General features: G+C 41.5%; 1 long non-coding RNA gene across 2 annotated transcripts in view; it reads left to right on the forward strand.

The window, feature by feature from the left end:
• The first annotated feature begins 6,209 nt into the window (after positions 1–6,209).
• The window catches only part of LOC136874654 (uncharacterized), a 103,049-nt gene continuing 85,884 nt past the window's right edge, over positions 6,210–23,374 (forward strand). The window contains exon 1 of one of the 2 annotated variants that reach the window (XR_010860269.2): positions 6,210–6,251. This is a non-coding gene — a long non-coding RNA (uncharacterized lncRNA). Of the gene's footprint in view, positions 6,252–7,996; positions 8,224–23,374 lie in introns of those variants that run through there. The other variant, XR_010860267.2, reaches the window with a different exon arrangement.

Here is a 23,374-nt window from a genome sequence, read left to right on the forward strand (position 1 = left end):
CAATAGTGGAATATACCAAGGAGTGCCATGACTGCTCAATACTATGTAAATTAAATGTGCTGTATTACTATATAGGTCAAATTCTAAATGGAATATGTCTTATATGTACCATTATGGTCATTCAGCTGCAATAAATTCTTGAAGCCATTTATTTTCTCTCAATTTATAACTGAAGTTCTTCAGTTAGTCAAAACTGAATAAGTACATTTAGAAACTACCTGAATAAAGGAAACATGAAAACAGAAGCATATCTGAAAATACTATCAATATTAAGCGTGATTTACCCATTATCATAATCATTTATGGAAATAAATACATATATTGCACCTTCAATCTCCACAATACCTAACTATGATGTAGAGGAGCATCACACAAATTAAAATAAAGAAGGAGAAAAAAGATAATGCAGAATTAAAAGTAGGTAGGTATATAATTTCACTACCGGTACCATAAGATTTCCTTCATAAATGGGGTTATTATTAATATTATTGACATGTGCACAAACTGTGCAAGCACATTATTACAGTTTTAATCTTTGATCAATTGGATAACTGGTATCTTTTTTGACATTTGAAAATGTGGTATCTCCAACACAGAAAGGCTGCCAGAGAGTTTACAAAGTATCTGAGCTCTTGATTCATGCCTGTCCAAGATAGGTTCATCATGACCTCTGTTCAATAAGATTCCAGTCAAATATACTAACATTTTTCCTCTCTTTCTTGTAGTAGTCGCGCCCAGTAAAATGTAACTGGCAGGTCAAATTTCAATTGTGAATCTTCAGTTAAGAATGTTTTCACAAAAAATAGGGTTGCCGCATTGGATATTTTTATTTTGTTGGCAGCGTTGAAGATGATACATATGAAATTACTGTAAATTTTTGAGTTGCTGATAGTAACATTTACTTTGTCTTTCCTTCTTTCTTTCTTTCTTTCTTAATCTGTTTACCCTTCACGGTTGGGTTTTCCCTCAGACTCAGTGAGGGATCCCACCTATACCGCCTTAACGGCAGTGTCCTGGAGCATAATATTTTGGGTCGGGGAATACACCTGGGAAGGAGGACCAGTATCTCACCCAGGCGGTCTTACCTGCCATGCTGAACGGGGGCCTTGTGGAGGGATGGGAAGTTTGGAAGGGATAGACAAGGAAGAGGGAAGGAAGCAGCCGAGGCCTTAAGTTAGGTACCACCGAGCTGAGTGGCTCAGACGGTTAAGGCACTGGCCTTCTAACCCCAACTTGGCAGGTTCGATCCTGGCTCAGTCCGGTGGTATTTGAAGGTGCTCAAATACGACAGCCTCGTGTCAGTAGATTTACTGGCACATAAAAGAACTCCTGCGGGACTAAATTCCGGCACATTGGCGTCTCCGAAGACCGTAAAAGTAGTTAGTGGAACGTAAAGCAAATAACATTATTATTATTATTATTAAGTTAGGTACCATCCCGGCATTTGCCTGGAGGAGAAGTGGGAAACCACGGAAAACCACTTTGACCTCCCAAGGCTGAGTGGACCCCATTCCAGCCCTCATACCACTTCAAATTTTGTGGCAGAGCCGGGAATCAAACCCAGGCCCCTGGGGGTGGCAGCTAATCATGCTATTACTTTGTCTTACAGAAAATAAACATGCACCTGAGGCAGAAAAAACACAAATTGTTTGAAAGGATTTATTTTTGAGTTTGTTCCAGAATCATCTTATAAAGCCACATGATCGGATTTACCCTAAAAAATTGCAATATTATAATTAGATGTGGTGGTGGTGATTATTGTTTTAATAGGAAGTAGGCTACAACTCAGCAACCATCCTCTATATAACACTAATCAGAGAGAAAAAATGGAAGGGATACGACACTTCGCAAAATGAAGGTATCGGCCAAAGAAAGACAAGGGTCACGAAGGGCATGAAAATGAAAGACCCCTTAGGCCTCAAGTGGTCTAATACCTTCGGGGACGGAAAAAAACAAGAGTTGACCAAGGGAGGTTGGATAGGATAGATGAGAGTGAGGAGCCTAGCACAAGTGAAAGCAATGTCAGGACTCTACTAAGGGCCCCTTGGGCGCCAACCCACGCTCCCAAGCGGACAGCCCCTGGCGCCCCTTTTAGTCGCCTCTTACGACAGGCAGGAGATACCGTGGGTGTTATTCTACCACCCCCACCCACAGAGGAATATTATAATTAGATATGGATAGTGTCAAAATTAAAACCCGTGGTGCAACAGCCCCGAACGGCGATGGCCTACCAGCCCGAAGGCCTGCAGATTACGTGATGTCGTGTGGTCAGCACGACGAATGCTCTCGACCGTTATCCTTAGCTTTCTAGACCGAGGCCGCCATCTCACCATCAATAGCTCCTCAATTGTAATCATGCAGGCTGAGTGGACCTCGAATCAGCCCTCACGTCCAGGTAAAATTCCCTGGCTTGGCCTGAAATTAAGATGTTTGGATGAAAGTAAAAATATCATAATCTAACAATTGTGCAACTGAGGTACGTACTTGTTGGCAACCAAAGTTACCTGACTGGTGTCTTTACTACACAACTGCAGCACACATGAGAAACATTTGCTGACAATGGCGATTGTTGGTACTGAGCACTACAACTTAGCACTATTGTAGACCAGTTCATCTAGAACTCAAACCAATGATTAGCTACGGGACTGTTGTTCCGGTACCATACCAAGATTTCCTAGGCAAATGATTGGAATCACTGCACCTGATCACCCCCTTTTAAGGTACGCAGAAGTCCAGACATTATACTGTTCCTTAACGTTTCCACATCATTTTTGAAATTAAGTATGCTAATGGATCCAAATATGTATAACATCGGTGATTCAATAATACTGTCATTTTGAAGTACAAAAATAGCCATACTGCGCGGCTATTAGTTCGTTTAGCTTCGGACAATAATATCATCGTATGCCCTCAGCTACCGTGCGCAAGCATTTTAATTTGTTGTTGCCATCTGGCTGCTTGCTCGTCAATTTCAATGTTCCGTTTTACTCTGGACCTATTGAATGACAGAGTAAACCGAATCTCTCTTTCTTGTCGAATAAACAGCGAATGTGTTACAACTTTTACATGCCTACGTCGTACGAACATGGAGTATTGAATGGATTTTTTTTTCTGCCCTTTAAAAATCCGACCACCTCTGCCGGGTTTGAACCCGCTGTCTTGGGATACGGAGGTCGACTCTCTACCACTGACCCAGAGAGGGAGCTTTATTATAATAATAATAATAATAATAATAATAATAATAATAATAATACCGGGTGAGTTGGTCGTGCGCGTAGAGGCGTGCGGCTGTGAGCTTGCATCCGAGAGATCGTGGGTTCGAATCCCACTATCGGCAACCCTGAAGATGGTTTTCCGTGGTTTCCCATTTTCACACCAGGCAAATGCTGGGGCTGTGCCTTAATTAAGGCCACGGCCGCTTCCTTCTAACTCCTAGGCCTTTCCTATCCCATCGTCGCCATAAGACCTATCTGTGTCGGTGCGACGTAAAGACCGTAGCAATAATAATAATAATAATAATAATAATAATAATAATATCGGGCGAGTTGGCCGTGCGGTTAGAGTCGCGCAACTATGAGCTTGCATCTGGGAGATAGTGGGTTCAAACCCCACTGTCGGCAGCCCTTAAGATAGTTTTCCGTGCTTTCCTATTTTCATACCGGTGCGACGTAAAACCAATTGTAAATAATAATAATAATAATAATAATAATAATAATAATAATAATAATGCCTTTACGTCTCACTAACTACTTTTACGGTTTTCAGAGACGCCGAGGTGACGGAATTTTGTCCTGCAGGAGTTCTTTTACGTGCCAGTAAATCTAATGACACGAGGTGACGTATTTGAGCACCTTCAATACCGCCGGACTGAGCCAGGATCGAACCTGCCAAGTTGGAGTCAGAAGGCCACTCAGCCCGGCGACTGAGCTTCCAGCGTGGCTTTTTTTTTTTTTTTTTTTTTTTTTTTTTTTTTTTTTTTTTTTTTTTTAAGTGGTTTCTACAGCAGCGTAAAACCGGTAAAGAAATTTGAGAAAACTGCATACCTGCAGTATTTGTAATCATCTGGTGCGAAGAAGTACGAAAAATTGCTTTCTTTCGTAAAATGTCAATCTTCACAATTCCAAAACGTCTAAAATCACCGATTTCGAGCGTTACAAGGCTTATCAAGAGTGTCTCAAATTGAAGGCTGCTAATCGTCGTCAGCCGAGTGGATCTACTGCCTCTGTAGAGGAAAAGAAAAAAAATACTCATGGTCTTGAAGGTTACATTGTATTGTCAACAATAAAGTTTCGAACCCATACAGACTAGGCAGCCCCGTTGAAATTATTATTATTATTATTATTATTATTATTATTATTATTATTATTATTATTATTATTATTATTATTATTATTATTTCTTAATATCTTTACTGTCCAGGGTTGGTTCTTCCCTCGGACTCAGCGAGGGATCCCACCTCTACCGCCTCAAGTGCAGTGTCCTGGAGCGCGAGACTTTTGGTCGGGAACACAACTGGGAAAAGGGCAGAGGCAGCTTCACCTGCTAAGTTGAACAGGGTCCTTGTGGGGGAGATGGGAAGATAAATATGGATAGACAAGGAAGAGGGAAGGAAGGAAGCGGCCGTGGCCATAAATTAGGTACTACCCCGTATTTGCCTGGAGGAAAAGTGGGAAACCACGAAAACCCCTTCGAGGAAGGCTGACGTGGGAATCGAAACCCTCTGCTAGTTGAACTCCTGAAGCTGAGTGGACCCCGTTCCAGTCCTTGTACCACTTGTCAAATTTCGTGGCAGAGCCGGGAATCGAACCCGGGCCTCCGGGAGTGGCTGCTTATCACACTAACCACTATACCACAGAGGCGGACGCGAGACATTATTATTATTATTATTATTATTATTATTATTATTATTATTATTATTATTATTATTATTATTATTATTATTATTATTACTCTAACGAATGCGTGTGTGTTCCCTTACGTTAATATTCAGATGTAGTTTTGTTCAATGCTGTTTTGAAGAATCAATAAAATATTTAGATTCCATGTCTCATGTCGGCCATTATTTTTAAAATGTAAACGTGGTTTTATTCACTAGTTTAACAAATCCTTAAATTATGTACTATCCGCACACTTTATCTTGGTGCATTTACATCCTAGTGCTGAATCGGTCGACCTCGGCGATCTTCGAGATTCATACTGGCAACCTTTGAAACACAAACTATGAATCGCTTAAGCATCGTTGTGCGACATCTGGCGTAAACTTTAGGTACTGGTACTGTTGTTGTTTACACATCAAAGTATAGAATTCATGCTAGGAACAAGATTCGCATCGAGAGATATGTTTTATAATGTTATATAATGTGTATGTGACATAGTTGTTGGCTTAAGATGATAACGGTTTAGAAATTTCATATCGATCGATCATATTCTCGATTCAATTCAGATTTCATTTTCATTCAGTTGGCAGCACCAGGCAGCACTATCGATACCGGGACAGTTCCTTCCTTACTCCTCACCCCGTACACAAATGCATCAAGATAAAGTGTGCGGACAGTAGAGAGTCTCTAGGGATGCAATATATAAATGAAGGAGCACAGAATATGAGGGAAATATTTCGATTCAAATTTTAGTCTTCAAACGGTTTTGTGACATTTGTCAGTAATTTCAAAAACTGATCCCGAACCAGTTTAAAAGAACTTCCTAAAATCTGAATATTTCGTACAGATTGCATGCATATTTCCAATAGGCAATAAAGGAATGTGACATATGTTATTGGCCGATTGCGTTAATGTGGGCATGTTTGTAATGGTGATCTTGGGTGGAATTACAATTTAGTTTTTACTACTAATTCTTATGTATGTCATTCAAATGCTGCGGCCGTATCTAGATTGCCGCATTATTTGTTACGCTATGAATAAAATATTTTGATGTGCTGAAATTCAGTTTGCAATAGATTCAGGTGGAAAGAAAAATGTAGATCTAATATTTCTATATATTATACACTGGAAATGCATTTACAATAACAGTGATAGTAACAAAGTTTAAGTAATAATTTTATTCCATTTCATGTAAACATGTATTATAGAAAGGGCACTAGGAAAGTTTTGCAAACGCAAAAACGGTTGGCTGGACACCCCTGTTATGGTGACGGATGAAAACCGGTCTAGAAGACAGCAAGGCGCGACCTTCACACCAGTTGTTACCAAGCAGTGGGATTGAAAGCAAGTTAAGATGTCAGTGTGGTCTAAAAGGTGAATATCGCGCTATTATCCACTACAATTTTGCTCGTGGATTAACTGTTGACCAGTGCCTGGAGGAAATGACTCTTGTGCTGGGGAAAGACTGTCCACATCGGGCAACAATTTTCACTTTCTGAGGAACAAAGGACATATCGAGTGAAACGGTGCCGAGAAATGTTTGAAAATGGGACTTCGCGTAACGTCAATAGCATCGTTACAGGTGACGAAACTTGGCTTTATTATTAAGATGTCCCAACAAAATTCCAGAACGAGGTGTGGCTGTTTGAAGATGAGGGTACTCCTGTGACTGTACGAAAGTCAAGGTTAGTGAAGAAAAGGATGATTGCAGTATTCTTCACTAAACGGGGCATCCTGACTCGGGTTGTGCTAGAAACACAAAGGACAGTTACTGCGAAGTGGTACAGTGAGACTTGTCTGCCTCAGGTCATCCAGGCTCTCAAGCAGCTCCGTCCAAGGTCACGGCTCAACACTTGGCTCTTGCATCACGACAATGCTCCAGCACATAGTGCTAATGTAACAATGGATTTTCTTGCCAGATCAGGGTGGACTGTGCTTAATCACCCTCCATACAGTCCTGATCTTGCCCCATGTGACTTCGCACTCTTCCCAGAAGTGAAGATGATGCTGAAAGGGCGGCGTTTTGCATCCGACAAGGAGCTTCTGGCAGCATGGGATCAAGAGTGTGAAAATGTAACTGAAAAAGTAACCGAAGAAAAGTGGCAGAGTTGGTTCAGTGACTGGTTTCGACGTATGGAGAAGTGTGGTGGAAATTATTTTGAAAAAGTCTAAAGCGTTCACTCACATTGCAAAACTTTCCTAGTGCCCTTTGTATACATGTATACTCTTACATGAATTATAGCTCATTTATTACTGAAGAGTAAGAACTGATTGGAAGTTTGTTACATGCTGTACCGGGCTGACGCACTTTTATCACTTACATCTGACAAAGTGCGATGTGATGGAGGTTCGTATCGAGGGTTTAATTTACTTACAAACGTTTTAAACAGTTCATCCTCAACATTTCACAAAGTTTGCTCATCAGTTGCCACGAATACAGGCAAAGAGCCTTCAATATTCTCGTTGTGGGGACCTTTTCCACATGGTCCATTGGTTTAGATATTTAACCACTGTGGAATAAAACTTACTACACAGTTTACATTTCGCGGATGTGTTTACGTACGGCAACAAATGCCAGGCACCAGACAGCTTTCTTGGCATTTTAATCAGAGTTTTAGTAATCTACAGACTGAGCGAGTGGTTGCGCGGTTTGGGTCATGTAGCTGTCGGTTTGCGTTCGGGAGATAGTGGGTTCGAACCCCACTGTCGGCTGCCCTGAAGATCGTTTTTCGTGGTTTTCCGTTTTCACTCCAGAAAAATGCTGGGACTGTATCTTAATCAAGGCCACTGTCACTTTCCTCCCACTCCTAGGCTGTTCCTAACCCATCGTCGCCATAAGACGGCGCGATGTAAAGCAAATTGTTAAATATTGACAAATTAAACACTAACGATAAATGAGAATGTACATATTTTCATATTCGCCTTCTTCATGCGTACAAAATAGCATTTACCATGTCGCGAGAAGGTGCGCTCTGCACCACTGATGGAACACACACACACACACGCACGCAGTACTGTTTCTCTGTCCTCCGCTCACCCTCCGGAGCACCGAATGGGTTCATGAGCAACAGTTTACTACCGCAGAATACCGGATGTAGCGCTGCAATCGCACTACCGATTGCAATCATAGGAGCAACTGCTTAGTTCTCAGCTCTACAGCGGAATACTTGTTCTAGAGTCCTTATTTTTCATCCGCTGTCTGCAGACCTTTTGGTGTTCCGTGATTCGGACCCGGATAGCTGACTTCTATACTGCTCGTCCGTCATGTGTCTCATTCAACACGTGAAACTGTGGCCTGTAATAGAACGTACGCTGCTGCCGAGGCTATTGGTGCGAGTAAGAATTGGTATGTAAACTTCTGTTAATATAGATAGACAATATTTCGTAAGAAATGGATGCTATTCAGATTTGAATGGTTAAGTATATACTTCGTGGACGTGCAGTATTGGTAGCCTAAATGATTGGGATTCAATGGAAGAGGTGGCATACAGCATAATATAGAATAATGGGCACTTCAGAATAATGTAGTGTGTATTGTATGAAAGAAAGTATTCAGTACTAGAATTTAATGCTGGAATTAATATAAGTATTTTTTGTCCGTAGTTCTAACCGATTAGGAATAGAATAGCTTTTTTCTGAACGGAATGTTTAACACGTTCTACTAATAAAGAAAGGTTGTTAAGTATAAGAATGTAAGTTTTGGCGTTGTCGGTATTAAACTTATATCTAGATGTCTAAAAGTGCAAAATTGTGTAGGTGTGTAAGATTGGGAAGTTTCGAGATCTTGGAAGAAGTTATGTTCAGCTGCGACTTTGAAGAGAGATCTGTTTCTTTCTTTCAATGAGAAATGGTTGTTTAATTACCTGAGAAGGAATCCTTTAATAGTAACATATGTCGTTTAAGTAGAAAATTCCATTATGAAACCTAATTTTTTTGTAAATCTTGAAAATTGTAGGTTTCGTGGTAGTGTGAAATATGTAGCTTACTCTTGTATTTTCACAGCATTCAGCCAATAGCATTGCTCTGTAGTCACATGAATGGGGAGTGATTGCGTTTTTATTTACTGCAATAAACCTGAAATGGGAGAATTCAATAGTCTGTCGAAACCATCTTGAAAGCATAAACTTGCAATGATTATCGCAAAGTGAGTTAGGTACGAAATTTGCCTTCATGTTGGATTTTCGGTTGGAGGTCCAATTTATCCAGTGTAACTTACGCGCTCGTCCCCCCTTCTAATAAGTGACGCGTTTATGTTAAAATGAGGAAATATACATTGCTAGAGGCCTATGTTACCGAAAGGTAAGAATAGACTCAACATTATACAAGGTCAGGCAGTTGTTGGTTGTAAATCGGCACCTCAATAGTTCACGGTACCGTACAGCACTTGTCGCACGTGCTTGGCCTTATGGAATCTTGCAACTTAACACGTTCTACTTACCGAATGGGTAAAGTTTATTTTGCACGATGCTTGCTAAAGGTTTAGAGTTCTCTGTTCACTTTTGTACGAGTTGATTTATAAACGTGATTGTTATAGGAATTTGTGTGAAGTTTTGGAACAAATATCATAATTTCCCAGGAGGCATAATATTTGGAATATGATTTTCAGTGAAGTGCGAATGAATTATGGCAATGAACAAGTGGACTTAACCTAGAAAGAGAGTTGATTACTAGGGATGGACGAAGTAGAAATAGGATTGCCAAAGCAAAAGTGCATTTAACAAGATCCCTCCCAAAGTAGCAGTGCTAATATTAGATAATTTATAAAAGTATGCTGTACGCAATGTAGTGTAACCTTATATCACCGTGCACATGGACTGGAGGGGCTGAAGAAGAGGAAACTGAATTGGTCCGAGACTTCGTTGTACGCAGTGGCGGCGATTGGAAAACAAGTGTGGGGGTAGGGGGGTATATAAATTTCTAGTTTATAGCGGAGGGGAAGGGGGAGACATCAAAATTGAAAGAAATGGGTACAAAAATGGTAATATTTTTATGCTCTGAGCGAATTTCGACAAAAGTAAAGGCTGAAAGTCTACAAACTTGAGTGCGCTAATAATAGGTTTTTTTCTTTTGTCAGAGATTTTAATTCAATACTATAAGTACAATAAGACTTTCACCAAAGGAAACACGTGTATTATAATTAAGTGGAAGTACGGTGTGATTATACAATTAAAAAGTAATTTAATATTTTACTACACACTAAGAAAGTAGGACACTAGATAGAATTACACACACATTGCCTGAATAGATTTACCAGACTGACGAATGTGCGCGGCAAGCGAGTGAATCATACCTCAGTGCCCATGACCTTGCCAAAAATATACCCCCGACCAAGCAAGTAGCTGAGCGGTTTGGACCACGTAGCTATCAGCTTGCATTTCGGAGATAGTGGGTTCGAATCCCACTGTCGGCTGCGCTGAATATGATTTCCCATTTTCACATCAGGCAAATGCTGGGGCTGTACCTTAAAGCCACGGTCGCTTCATTTCCGCTCCTAGCAATCTCCTACCCCATCGTCGCTGTAAGACCTATCTGTGCCGGTGGGAGATAAAGTAGATTATAAAAAAGTGTGTGTATACTTGTGCTCCCAGTTACAGCACATGCTACTTGCTGTGGCGCTTTACGAATCGGTTAGCCGCGACAAATGACATTTTGTGCGTATTTTCGCGAAGTATTTTTAATAATTAAACTGAAGGAAATAATTGGGTGATAAGACAACAGGGTTTGTATAAATTGCTTTTAAAAAAATATAATTCCTAGCTTCATGCGGCTAAAATTGAATAAAAACGTAACTTCTCCACAATCGCCGCTATTGGCTAGTACGGATGAATGAAATGGCATATTACTTTTAGTGCCAGAAGTGTCCGAGGACATGTTCGGCTCGCCAGGTGCAGGTCTTTTGATTTGATTCCCGTAGGCGACCTGCGCTTCGTGATGAGGATGAAATGGTGATGAAGACAACACATACACCCAGCCCCCATGTCAGCGAAATTAACCAATGATGGTTAAAATTCCCGACCCTGCCAGGAATCGAACCCGGAACCCCTGTGACCAAAGGCCATCACGCCAGGGTGCAAAATCGGAAAAAATGGTGGGGGAGGGGGGGTGCAGGAGGATTGTAAGGTTTAACTATTTTTCTAAGTAAATTACCCCTTCCCTTAAAAATGTAAATTAAAAATGTTTTTGTTTGAATTCTGTTGTTATAACAAGAATGATGTTCGATGGAAGATTATTCCCGGGTTTCAGATGGACTTGCCAGAGTGAAACATGAATAGGCTGCATGTGCGGAGTTTCCGCCGCTACGTTGTTTTATTTCACAAGGTCTGGCAGTCACCCTATTATTTCTATCTTATGTGTATTATTGTTGGTTTTTATGAAAATATGCACAGTAAAAGACATTTATTTCAGTCATACATGTTACATTTTCCTCGTTTTATAATGAAAGAATCCCCCTCTGGACAATTATAGTGGGGGGAACCTTTGAGATAAAATCATCGGTGGGAGGCGAACCCTCCCCCCCCCCGCGATTTCGCACCCTGCATCACGCTAACCATTTAGCCATGGAGCCGGACTACAGGTGAATGTTGAACATTAAATGGACCGATACAATTACAAATGAAGATTTTAGGGGAATAAGTAGATGAAATGAGAAGCCTATGAACATGTAAACAGAAAACTGCAATTTACTGGGCTAGTGAGACCTGAAGAGCTCCTAAAACAGTAGAGGGATACGTGAATGGGGAATGATGTGCGGGAAGACCACGACTGTGCGCTGTATGGAAGAGTTTTTGAAAGATGTGGGATACAAGGACTACGAAGAAATGAAGAGGCGGAAAAACGTGAGCGGAGAACTGCTGCTAACCAACTTCGGGAATGATAACGAAGCAGCAGCTTGAATGTATGTGTCTAAAAGTTGAAGACGCGTAATCGAACCAGAGCCCTCTGTAGAAACGTACAGCTATTGAAAGGATTCGTGCTTGGAAGAAACGACTGTGATAGAACATTGATTCAAAAATGAATGAGGGTTCACCTGTACTCTGTATTTGTTCTGGTTGAAAGAATTCGTATGTTTCCTCGAAATGCAAAACAAATGATAAATTGTAGTATTGTCATTGTCTTATTTGACGGCGCATATTTCCTTCAATTATGCTTATTAGGAGACTGTTATTCATGCAGTGTATCACTTCTAGGTCCGTAATGATGCATACGTGGTTCTTCTACAGACTTAGAACTGACATACCAGTAGTGAAAAATTGCTAACATCTTGCATAGTTTTGGAATGAATGAAGTTATTAACTTGCCGTGCGAAGTATGCAAATGGTTATGTAATACTTGTTACCAGTATCCTATTTAGTTGTACTCTATAGTCAATGTGTCAAAAACGTTAAATGTATCATTTTAAGGTAATGTTTGAACGTACCAGTCCTCAGCATGTATGGCGCACGTTGTTACTGTGAGACGAATGTTGTCTCTTTGAATGTCATCAGGCCGCAAATTTGTTCAAACGGATCTTTCTTATCAGTTTACCCTCTAGGGTTGTTTTTTCCCTCGGACTCAGCGAGGGATCCAGTGTCCCGGAACGTGAGACATTGGGTCAGGGGATACAACTGGGGAGAATGAGCAGTACCTCGCCCAGGCGGCCTCACCTGCTATGCTGAACAAGGGCCTTACGGGGGGATAGGAAGATTGGAAGGGATAGACAAGGAAGAGGGAAGGAAGCGGCTGTGGCCTTAAGTTAGGTACCATCCCGGCATTTGCCTGGAGAAGTGGTAAACCATTTCCAGGACGGCTGAGGTGGGAATCGAACCCACCTCTACTCATTTGACTTTCCGAGGATGAGTGGACCCCGTTCCAGTCCTCGTACCACTTTTCAAATTTCGTGATAGAGCCGGGAATCGAATCCGGGCCTCCGGGGGTGGCAGCTAATCACGCTAACCACTACACCACAGAGGTGGACTCAAACGGATCTGACTTTGTAAAATTATTCATTTTTGCCGTCTCCACGCAAGATAAATTTATTCAGTACCGGTACGGTAGTCTATCAAAAACTGTAGGCTATAATTGATCTCATTCGCTACTGACCTATCAATCGAATCTAATGATCGTCCATGGAAATCCCTGTTTTGTCATTTGCCACTGATTTGGGTAGACCCAACTCATCTTTGCAGTACTTACTTTCGGACTGTTGTGCTAGGGTGGGCCTAATGAACTCATGTTGTGCCGGGCTGTGAGTGGTTGACACCACAAGCCCTGGGCATCTGAGCCCACGTTGGATTCGATCCCGGCTCATTACTTCCTGTGGGCGAGGGCGATAAAATACATCCACGGTATCCCCTGATTGTCGTACAAGTTGACCCATAGTACTACTGGTACGTGTGTTGGCGACCACGGGTCTCCTAGCTAAGTCTGGTACTGCTTCCACTTACTTGCGTTAGGCTCCTCTTTCATATTTCCTGTCTGACGTTCCTTATTTCAACACTTATTTTCCGATCCTGACGGTAGTCTTGATTTTCATTCTAAGTTTTCGACCTCTTCCGTTTTCCTTTTGATTAGTATTAGTGTTAGAAAGTTATAAACTGTCATGTATTATTATTATTATTATTATTATTATTATTATTATTATTATTATTATTATTATTATTATTATCATTATTGACAATTTAACTATCTATAATACGTTAATTGCTGAGTATTCATTGGATGTAGTCGCATGCTATGTTCTAGTACTAGTTAGTTTCATTTTAGCAATTGGCAATACATACCACAAGCAGCAATCCTTCTGACCATAGCAATACTTTCCCTTGTCACACTTCCTCTTCCCCGCCCATCCCTTGAACCCGTATACTTGCTAGTCCATTGACCCGAACCGCACCCCTTGAAGCTACAACACACATTCTCCAGTCAGCCCTAAATATAGACATAAAAGCGCAGTTCACACAATGTCATCTTGATGCCCAGAGTTTAGTTTCTCAAACTTTATAGATGAACTAAAAACGATTTTCATCCCCCTGTCCTTTAATATTATGTTATGCAGTGAAAGTTGGTTGAAAGTCAAAACATCAGGCTAATAATCTGGAATTAACTGGGGTCTCTTCGCGCCTGAAACCTCAAATTATCTGTCGGTCGCCTCAAGAGTATGAGCGAATTGAAATGGCGTACCGGTATGGCTTTCAGTGCCGGGAGCGTCCGAGGACAAGTTCGGCTCGCCAGATGCAGGTCTTTTGATTTGACTTCCGTTGGCGACCTGCGCGTCGTGATGAGGATGAAATGATGAAGGGAAATTAACCAATTATGGAGCCGGACAGTAAACTCGTATCCTCATCCCGAGGTGGTGCAGCTCTTTTCAGGCACACCCCCAATGCATGTACCATTTCAACCACATACCAGCCCTTCTGCGTTTTTAAAATTTCTGGCAGTACCGGGAATCGAACCCGGGCCACAGAAGACGGCAGCTAATAGTGCTAACCGTTAAGCTACGGAGGTGGATAGTATGAGCGAAAACCAGAGTACATGTTCGTAGAGATACATGTCTCTACCGTGAAGTGTTGGTAGGCATGGGCGCCCGCAGGATCTTTTCCAGGGGGGGGGGGGGGGGCACATTAACAATTTTCTTGAATATAAAAACCAATATAACGTCAGCAACATTAAATTGTTTACAGAAACTTCCAGTTATAACATATGCTAGATGACTGTCAGTAATTTCAGTTTATGAAATAATCTGGTATGATATTAAGCAATTGAACATCAACATCTTTAGAATTCCAGGGGGAGGCAAGTGCCCCCCCTTGCCCCCCCCCCCTTGCGGGCGCCCATGTTGGTAGGTGTTGTATACAAACCGCCCAAAGCTCGCCGTCTCAATAACTTAGAGACTGATCTTATTAGACTGTTACCTATGTACGAACATTTTATGATGGGAGACTTTAATACAAAAGTAACGAACAACCCTGACAGAGTAGGCTATTATACCACGGCCAGACATATGTTCCCGGATTGTCAGTCCACGACATTACCTTTATGACTAACGCACTACAATTATTATTATTATTATTATTATTATTATTATTATTATTATTATTATAGGGAGCCTCCATGGCTCAGGCGGCAGCGCGCCGGTCTCTCACCGCTGGATACCGTGGTTCAAATCCCAATCACTCAGTGTGAGATTTGTGCTGGACAAAGCGGAGGCGGGACAGGTTTTTCTCCGGGAATTCCGGTTTTCCCTGTCATCTTTCATTCCAGCAACTCTCTCCAATATCATTTCATTTCATCTGTCAGTCATTTATCATTGCCGCAGAGGAGTGCGACAGGCTTCGGCAGCCGGCATATTTCCTGTCCTCGCCGCTAGATGGGGGCTTCATTCATTCCATTCCTGACCCGGTCGAATGACTGGAAACAGGCTGTGGATTTTCATTTCATTATATATATATATATGCGTTAGGCCCTCTAAGGAGCACGTAGAACCATTATTTAGCATGGGCATTCTTGATCTTATTTTCCCAACACTTTCTCATCCTTTCACTATGGGCATGTCGTCTTTCTTGGTTCCACGCGTTTTTTATTTTCAAATTTCTTGCCGTCGGTTTCTTGGGCGCAAACTTGTGGGTGTTGATCCTTTGTCTATATGAAGCCCTTGTAGTTTCCATCGGGTCAATGTTTACTTCTGCGAGATCTTTTTGGGTATCTACTAGCCAGCGCACTTTGGTTTGTCGTTTTCCATTGATAACGAAAACGGTTTTCTTGGTCAATCGTGAGTCATCCATTCATGCTAAATGCCCGTAGAATTTCATACGTCTTACGTCATACGCCAATTATTATTATTATTATTATTATTAATTTCCTTAAATTGTACATGTACAATTAAGGGTGGTAGATGGAAAAGGGGCAAGCCCCACATACTCGGAAGTGCCTCCATTCCCACATGTACTGTATGTGTACATAAACACTACTGAATATTTGCATATACAGTATGTAGACAATGTCCCAAACATAAACCTTAGTACGTGACTTACGGGGACTATAGCCGTATTGACAACGAAACATGATTGGAAGACGCTTTTTCGATGCCGTGGCAGGAGTTGACTCATAAAACTAATAATGACGACATAATAACCACTTTTAATAACAAACACGCCCCTCTACGAACAGCACGCGTCTGTAAAAGACTCTCCCCGTGTTTAAATCATATTGCAGCAATGTTTACCCTCCAGGATTGGTTTTTCCCTCGGACTCAGCGAGGGATCCCACCTCTACCGCCTCAAGGACAGTGTCCTGGAGCATGGTACTTTGGGTCGGGGATACAACTGGGGAGAATGACCAGTACCTCGCCCAGGCGGCCTCACCTGCTATGCTGAACAGGGGCCTTGTCAGGGGATGGGAAGATTCGAAGGGATAAACAAGGAAGACGTAGGGAAGGGCCTTAAGTTAGGTACCATCCCGGCATTTGCCTGGAGAAGTGGGAAACCAGGGAAAACCACTTCGAGGATGGCTGAGGAGGGAATCGAACCCTCCTCTACTCAGTTGACCTCCCTAGGCTGAGTGGACCCCGTTCCAGCCCTCGTACCACTTTTCAAATTTCGTGGCAGAGCCGGGAATCGAACCTGGGCCTCCGTGGGTGGCAGGTAGTCACACAAACCACTACACCACAGAGGCGGACGGGATGCAGCTCATAGGAAATATAAACATTACCCGACATAGGAAACCGTTATCTATTACAAACGACTACTTAATAAAACGACTCAGACTGTAAGAAACGCTCGACTGAGGCACGCCCATAACCTTATGAAACCTAACGTAAGACCCGCTACTTTATGGAAGTCAATCCGCCAATTTGGACTAAATAAACCGGACAAGGTAGACGATTTGGAGATATATCTTGATGAACTGAATGATCACGTCGTATTCTCCCATGTACAATTAAACGAAGAAGCAAAAGAAAATCTTTTGAGTGCAAATTACAAAACACCACCCGTAAGTAGAGACGAATTTTATTTTAGTCATGTCTCACCCCTGCAGTAATTACAGCATGTCCATCCCTGACGTACGACTTCAAAACCAACCTTTGCCCTTCTGAAAGAGAGTAACAAAATCTGGGAGTAATCATTGACCAGTACATCTCGTGGACAGATCAGACAATATCTGTGAGTGTGCTATGGTGCACACTTTAAACAATTCCAAATTTACTTTCCCGTTCAGTTTGAAGAAGAAACTAGTCGAAACCCTTGTTCTTCCAATATTCGATTATTGTGACGTAGTTTTCAAAGACGCGAAAGATCGTCGCCATAAGACCTGTCTGTGTCGGTGCGACGTAAAACAAATAGCAAAAAAAAAAAAAAAAAAAAAAAAACCGCGCGAAGCCGAACTTCGAGATAAACTACAACGTGCACAGAATGCCTGTGTAAGGTTTATATTTAATTTGAAATTTTCAGATCATGTTAAGTCTTACGTCGACCTCGGATGGCTACGCCTTGAAGACAGACGCACGCTGCGTACCCTGACTTCATTGCACCGAATCCTTATCTTACAATCCCCAACTTTCTTGTACCAGTACGAACGATTTTATAGCCTTTCTGAACACCATGATAAAAACACCAGAGCGCTGAACTCAACATTGCTCGCTATTCCTAAGCATAAATCCTCGACTACAATAGTTCCTTCACCGTTGAGGCCAACGGTGAATGGAACTTCTTCCGCAGGAGATCAGAAGGATATCAAACCACGGAAGATTTAAAAGTACCGTACGTGCTCAAAATATCTCCACGAGACGAGCTTGTAGTGCGACAGTTTGTCTTCATCTTCTCCACGAACCTACTACGCTGGCGTAGCAGGGGGAGAGGTGATAATCCCACGTGGCGCGTCCCAGGTGGCGGATAGGGCGGACTTGAGGGAAATAAAATACTTCTCGCTGACCGAACACACAACCTCCTGTGGGTGGGGGACGCAAACGGAAGAATACATCCACGATATCCCCTGCCTGTTGTAAGAGGCGGCTAAAAGGGGCAACCAAGGGATGATCGAATTAGTATCATCACGCAGGGAACACCATGGGTCGCTTTTACTTGGGCGTAGTACCATTATGTTAGGTACACAATAGGTTTGTGAACAGTAGCAAAAGAGTGTGTTGCCGGCTTTTAGAGTACCTGTGATTCGTACCCCTATATGAGCAACACCACGGTTCTGCCTTGCCTATTCTTAGTGCCCACTATGTGAGGAACACCATGGGATAGTGCGGGTCCTTGTGGTTAAACCACTTACGTGAGGAACGCCATAGGTTTGCGTTGTCTGTAAATAGCACCGAAGTGTGCGAAACACCATAGGTCTGTGTTACATGTGCGAATTTCATTTCCTGTGAGTAGTACCACAATGTGTGGAATACCGCGAGTCTACGCTACTTTCGATTAGTACCGCAACATGACAAATAGCATGGTTCTATTTTCCTAGCGATAAGTACCATTATGAGGGGCCGATTACCTGGATTTTGGACATGTTTCGACTACAAGCCTCATAGATTCAGTTTGTGCTTTAGAAGCAGTCCTTTGGTTAGTAATGCTATTGTTTAACGCTAGTTTCGGGGAATGTGGGGCATTGCGGGTCGGATCCACTGATAGTTTTAACTTCATGTCCATCCATTCATTCTTCGTCCTCACGTTTTCGAATTCTGGTCAGTGGAGGATTATGGATTTTTAAATTGTCATAACATTTCGTACCATTAGGGGCCGATGACCTAGATGTTAGGTCCCTTTAAACAAGCATCGTCACCATCGTCTTCTTCTTGTACTTGATTACTCAGCTGTGGTTACCTGCACAAGGTACGTTTACATGGGGATTGAGATCGATTTGAGTACACTTACCGTATTGAGTACGATCACCATTTACATGTGGTAGGCTGTTTGAGTATCGTATTGAATCTGCCAGGCAACGTCGACGTATACGAACGATGCAGAATTGTAGTAAAATCGATATCACCACTTAGAATTTAAAAACGCCAAATGCAGTAGAAGCCCAGGAGATAACTTTCAGTTTTGAAAGTAGGCTATGTGTGGTATTCCATATGTAATTGGTGGAATAGATGGAACGCACGTTTCAATTTTACCACCAACAGAAGGTTATAGTGAGTTTGTTAATCGCAAGGGCTGGCCGTCTTATAATATGATTGCAGTTGTTGATCTTTTATACAGGTAAATATATTTACCGGCTTGTTATATTTGTTATTTGGAGCGAACTTTGATGATAATTATTTCGTCAGAACAAACATGGACTGTCTGCGCAGTCGTTTTCATTACGATTTCAGTACGAACCGCGTTTACGTGGAACTCGATTCGAACCGAGTACGATACGATCCCAGATGTTACCGTATCGACCTTGAGTCTCAATCCGAACAGAGTCCCTGTTTACATGGTGTTTTCAGTATGGGAAGTGTACTCAGATCGATCCGAATCCTGCATGTAAACGAGTTATCCCGATCCCCATCTTGTAATGTTTTCGCCCACAGTAATGACATAGAAACTGTAACATTCGTCAGTGTGATTTTTTTTTTTTTTTTTGGAATTGGACAAATTAATTGTAAATAATAGGTTTATTTATGTTGTAATTCATTGGACTTTAATTTCTTCGTAACTTAGGTATTATATTATTGTAAGCAAATGTTCATTTATATTGTGTATTATAATATTTTATGTACGTAAGATAACATAGTAATTTGTTTCAGACTCTGTTTTCATTTATTCAATATGCTAATGTTTTTATTTTATGTTGATTGTGTATTTCACTGGTTAAGTGTAAGGCAGCGACACGTTTTCCTAACGTTGCCAGTTAAAATAAACCATACTACCGTAACTATAATTGAAACCTCAAGTAGGTAGGTAATAACATAAGGATTGAAGGAATAATAAGGGACCGCAATGATTATAGTGGCGGATGTAAAATAGGCTCGTGCATCTACGTCTATTCCTACAGTGAATATGAAGCACGTTCGCAAAGGAGTTGCTATAGTGTTGGTTACAAATGAAATGAAATGAAATAAAATGAAATGGCTTATGGCTTTTAGTGCCGGGAGTGTTCGAGAACATGTTCGGCTCACCAGGTGCAGGCCTTTTGATTTTCACCTGTAGGCGACCTGCGCTTCGAGATGAGGATGAAATGGTGATGAATACGAAACATAAACCCAGCACCTGTACCAGCGAAATTAACCAATGATGGTTAAAATTCCCGACCCTGCCGGGAATCTAACCCGGCACCCCTGTGACCAAAGGCCAGCACGTTAACCATGGAGCTGGACGGTTACAAATTGAAATATACGGAGACATTCCATCTTTTCCTCTCCTCTCCCCCCCCCCCCCCCACCTTTTTTTTTTTTTTTTCCAACTGGTTATAATGTACCGTAACATTTGGTATGGGCGAAAATGTTAGTGCTTGTCCGGCAGTCTTCTGACTCCATGTTAAAAGGGGTCAAATAGCGCAAGGATATCTTAGAGGTTCGGATTGAAATATAAAGGCACACACCTATTTAGAATTAATGTAAGTTAATGTGGGTAAATACATTAGGCAAGAGGTTGTAGGGTATTAAACCCAAATTCTTTAGTTAATTTTCCGGAAGGAACTGTCCTAAATTTTCACAGATTTGAGATCTCCGTAATATAAGTAATTTAGTCGCAGATACTTACGCCTATAGTAACACTTGATACAATTGTGTTGTGTGAGTAATGTGTTCCTGTCTTCAGCCCTCCGGATATGTGCGCATAACATCAATACCCATATCGCTCTGCTGTTAGCATTGTGGTTGACACACATACCTGTTTGTCAATTTGTACATAAACTAATATTTACATTTGCCGGGTTGAGTAGCTCGGACGGTAGAGCGCTGGTCTTCTGGCCCCAACTTAACAGGTTTGATCATGGCTCAGTCCGGTGGTATTTGAAGGTGCTCAAATAAGTCGGCCTCATGTCAGTAGATTTACTGGAACGTAAAAACTCCTGCGGGACCAAAGATTCCGGCATTTCGGCAAACCGTAAAAGCAGTTTGTGGGACGTAACATTTATTATTATATTTGCATTTACACCACCGAGCGAGTTGGCAGTGTGGATAGTCGCTTAGCCGTGAACTTGCATTTGGGACAGGGTGGGTTCGAATCCCAGTCAGCAGCCCTGAACATGATTTTCCGTGATTTCCCATTTTCACACCAGGCAAATGCTGGGTTGCACCCTTAAGACCACGGCCACTATGTTGCCAGTCCTGGCTCTTTCACGTCCTAGTGTTGCCGAAACCTTTGACGTGTTAGTACGATGTTAAACCACCAGGAAAAATATACGGTCTTACAACCGGTAGTGGTGGTGATTATTTTTAAAAGGGAAATGGTGACCATTCTTTCCTGACAAAAATTAGACGAAAAATGGAAGATTTTCTATATTCGGAGATTGAGGTTGCCATCGGCGAAAGAAAGAAAAAGGCTTTGGAAGGATGTAAAAATGAAACTAGGTCTGGCAAAGTTATTTGGGTAATAAAAGGCTGAAGATGTCCCAGACGAAGGAACAAAACATGTCCCACTATATTTAATTGTATTTTAACAAGCAAATACATTATTTATAGTAAGTATTGAAAGGGTGGAATTTCTCTCAAATATTTGAAAAATATACTCGAGTACTATCGGTAGCGATGATTAGGGGTCGGGGGGGAGGGCAGCAGTCGCCGCGCTACTTGGTAGAGAAATCATAACATTTTTTTACTGCATTTTAGCCGGCTGAAACTAGGAATTATAGGCTATGAATTATTTAAAAACCAGCGATTTGTACAAGTCCTGTTGTTTTACCAGCTAATTCTTTCCTTTATTTTCTTTAATTATTAACAAAATTATTAGCGGAAACACGCACAAAACGTCACTCGTCGCGACTGAACCGATTCGTATATCACCACAGGAAGTAGTGGAGACTTTGCATATGCTGTGAGGAACAGTAGCAGGGGTATTTTTTATTTTTTGGCCAAGGTTGCACCCCCCTTTTTTTTCCAACTGGTTATAATGTAACATTTGGTATGGACGAAAATTTTAGTGCTTGTCCGGCAGTCTTCTGACTCTCCACATTAAAAGGGGTCGAATAGCGCAAGGATATCTTAGAGGTTCGGATTGAAATATAAAGGCACACAACTGTTTAGAATTAATGTAAGTTAATATGGGTAAATACATTAAGCAAGAGGTTGAAGGGTATTAAACCCAAATTCTTTAGTTAATTTTGTATGTTAGTTTCATAGTATGTAGTCAAATACTGATTTTTAATTGTATAATCATGCTGCAGTTCTATTTAATTGCAATACATATGTAATATTGTTCCTTTGGTGAAAGTTTTATTGCATAGTATTCAATAAAATATCAAAAAGCTATTATTACTGCACTTAAATTGGTAAACTGTCAATCTTTACCCCTCTCTTGACTGTCGAAATTCGCTCAGAGAATATTAAAAACTTTCAGTTTCATAGCATTTTTTTTTCAGTTTTGATGTATATACACCTCCCACTCGCTATATCCCACAAACCCGGGTAGTTTTTGTCTGTACAATTTTTTTCCCCCCCACTTCCAATCGCCGCTACTGAGTACTGTCAATACAGGCCTTTAATCCTGTAATTTACTTCATGCAAAGTTAATAGCATCAGGGTAAAAAGGGGAGTTGACCAAAGAAGGTTTGACAGAAAAGACAATTTGGTTCTTTCCTCATCAATCCGTCCTCCTACATCCATTTCTTCTCAGCCCCTGATCAGATTGTTTGTTTCCCAGCTTCATCAGGAGGGTGGGCTTCAACACTCAATGAGGAGCCATTTTGGGTTTAGGAAATATTGTTCCACTGAAGCTGAAGCCCAAATCTCGGCTGAGAATGATGGAAGTCTAAAGCACATAATGTAAGCATCTGGCACATCGTTCCATTTTCAAAACTTGAAAGCAGTAAGAAAAAACGCCGCATGTATTTCTGACAGATAGGCATCGGAGACTTATATCGCAGCCCAGGCTTTCGTCCCTCACTCCTCTACTCACTGCCTGTGGGTTGCTGCTGTATATCGCATAGGATCGGGGACCAGGAGAGAGAGGTGTGCTAGGCTTCGGTCTGTCAGATCGCCACTGCTAACTATCAACCATGCATTACTCATCGTATGAACTTCCTCACCTCATAGATAACAGAGTACTGGTATTTCACTTCCATTTACTTCTACATCCTTATAGGAAGACACTGCAGGGCTGCTGTTATAGGGGCAATGTAGTTTTCTTTTTATAGGTAGATCTGCTAAAATGGAATGCAATATTTCAGGTTCTTTTGTTGGTCGGTATTGAACCCGTGAGCATGGGTCGGACACCACCACTGATCTCCCGAGGAAGCTAATTAACCAGTGAATGATGAGTACAACTGCTGTAAAATTCAACATCTTTAAATAATAATAATAATAATAATAATAATAATAATAATAATAATAATAATAATAATGGTGCATGGCATCTGTATAGGCTTCGTGGAGACCTAATGAC

The sequence above is a fragment of the Anabrus simplex genome, chromosome 5 (assembly GCF_040414725.1).
Source record: "Anabrus simplex isolate iqAnaSimp1 chromosome 5, ASM4041472v1, whole genome shotgun sequence".
Taxonomy (NCBI): Eukaryota; Metazoa; Arthropoda; class Insecta; order Orthoptera; family Tettigoniidae; genus Anabrus; species Anabrus simplex.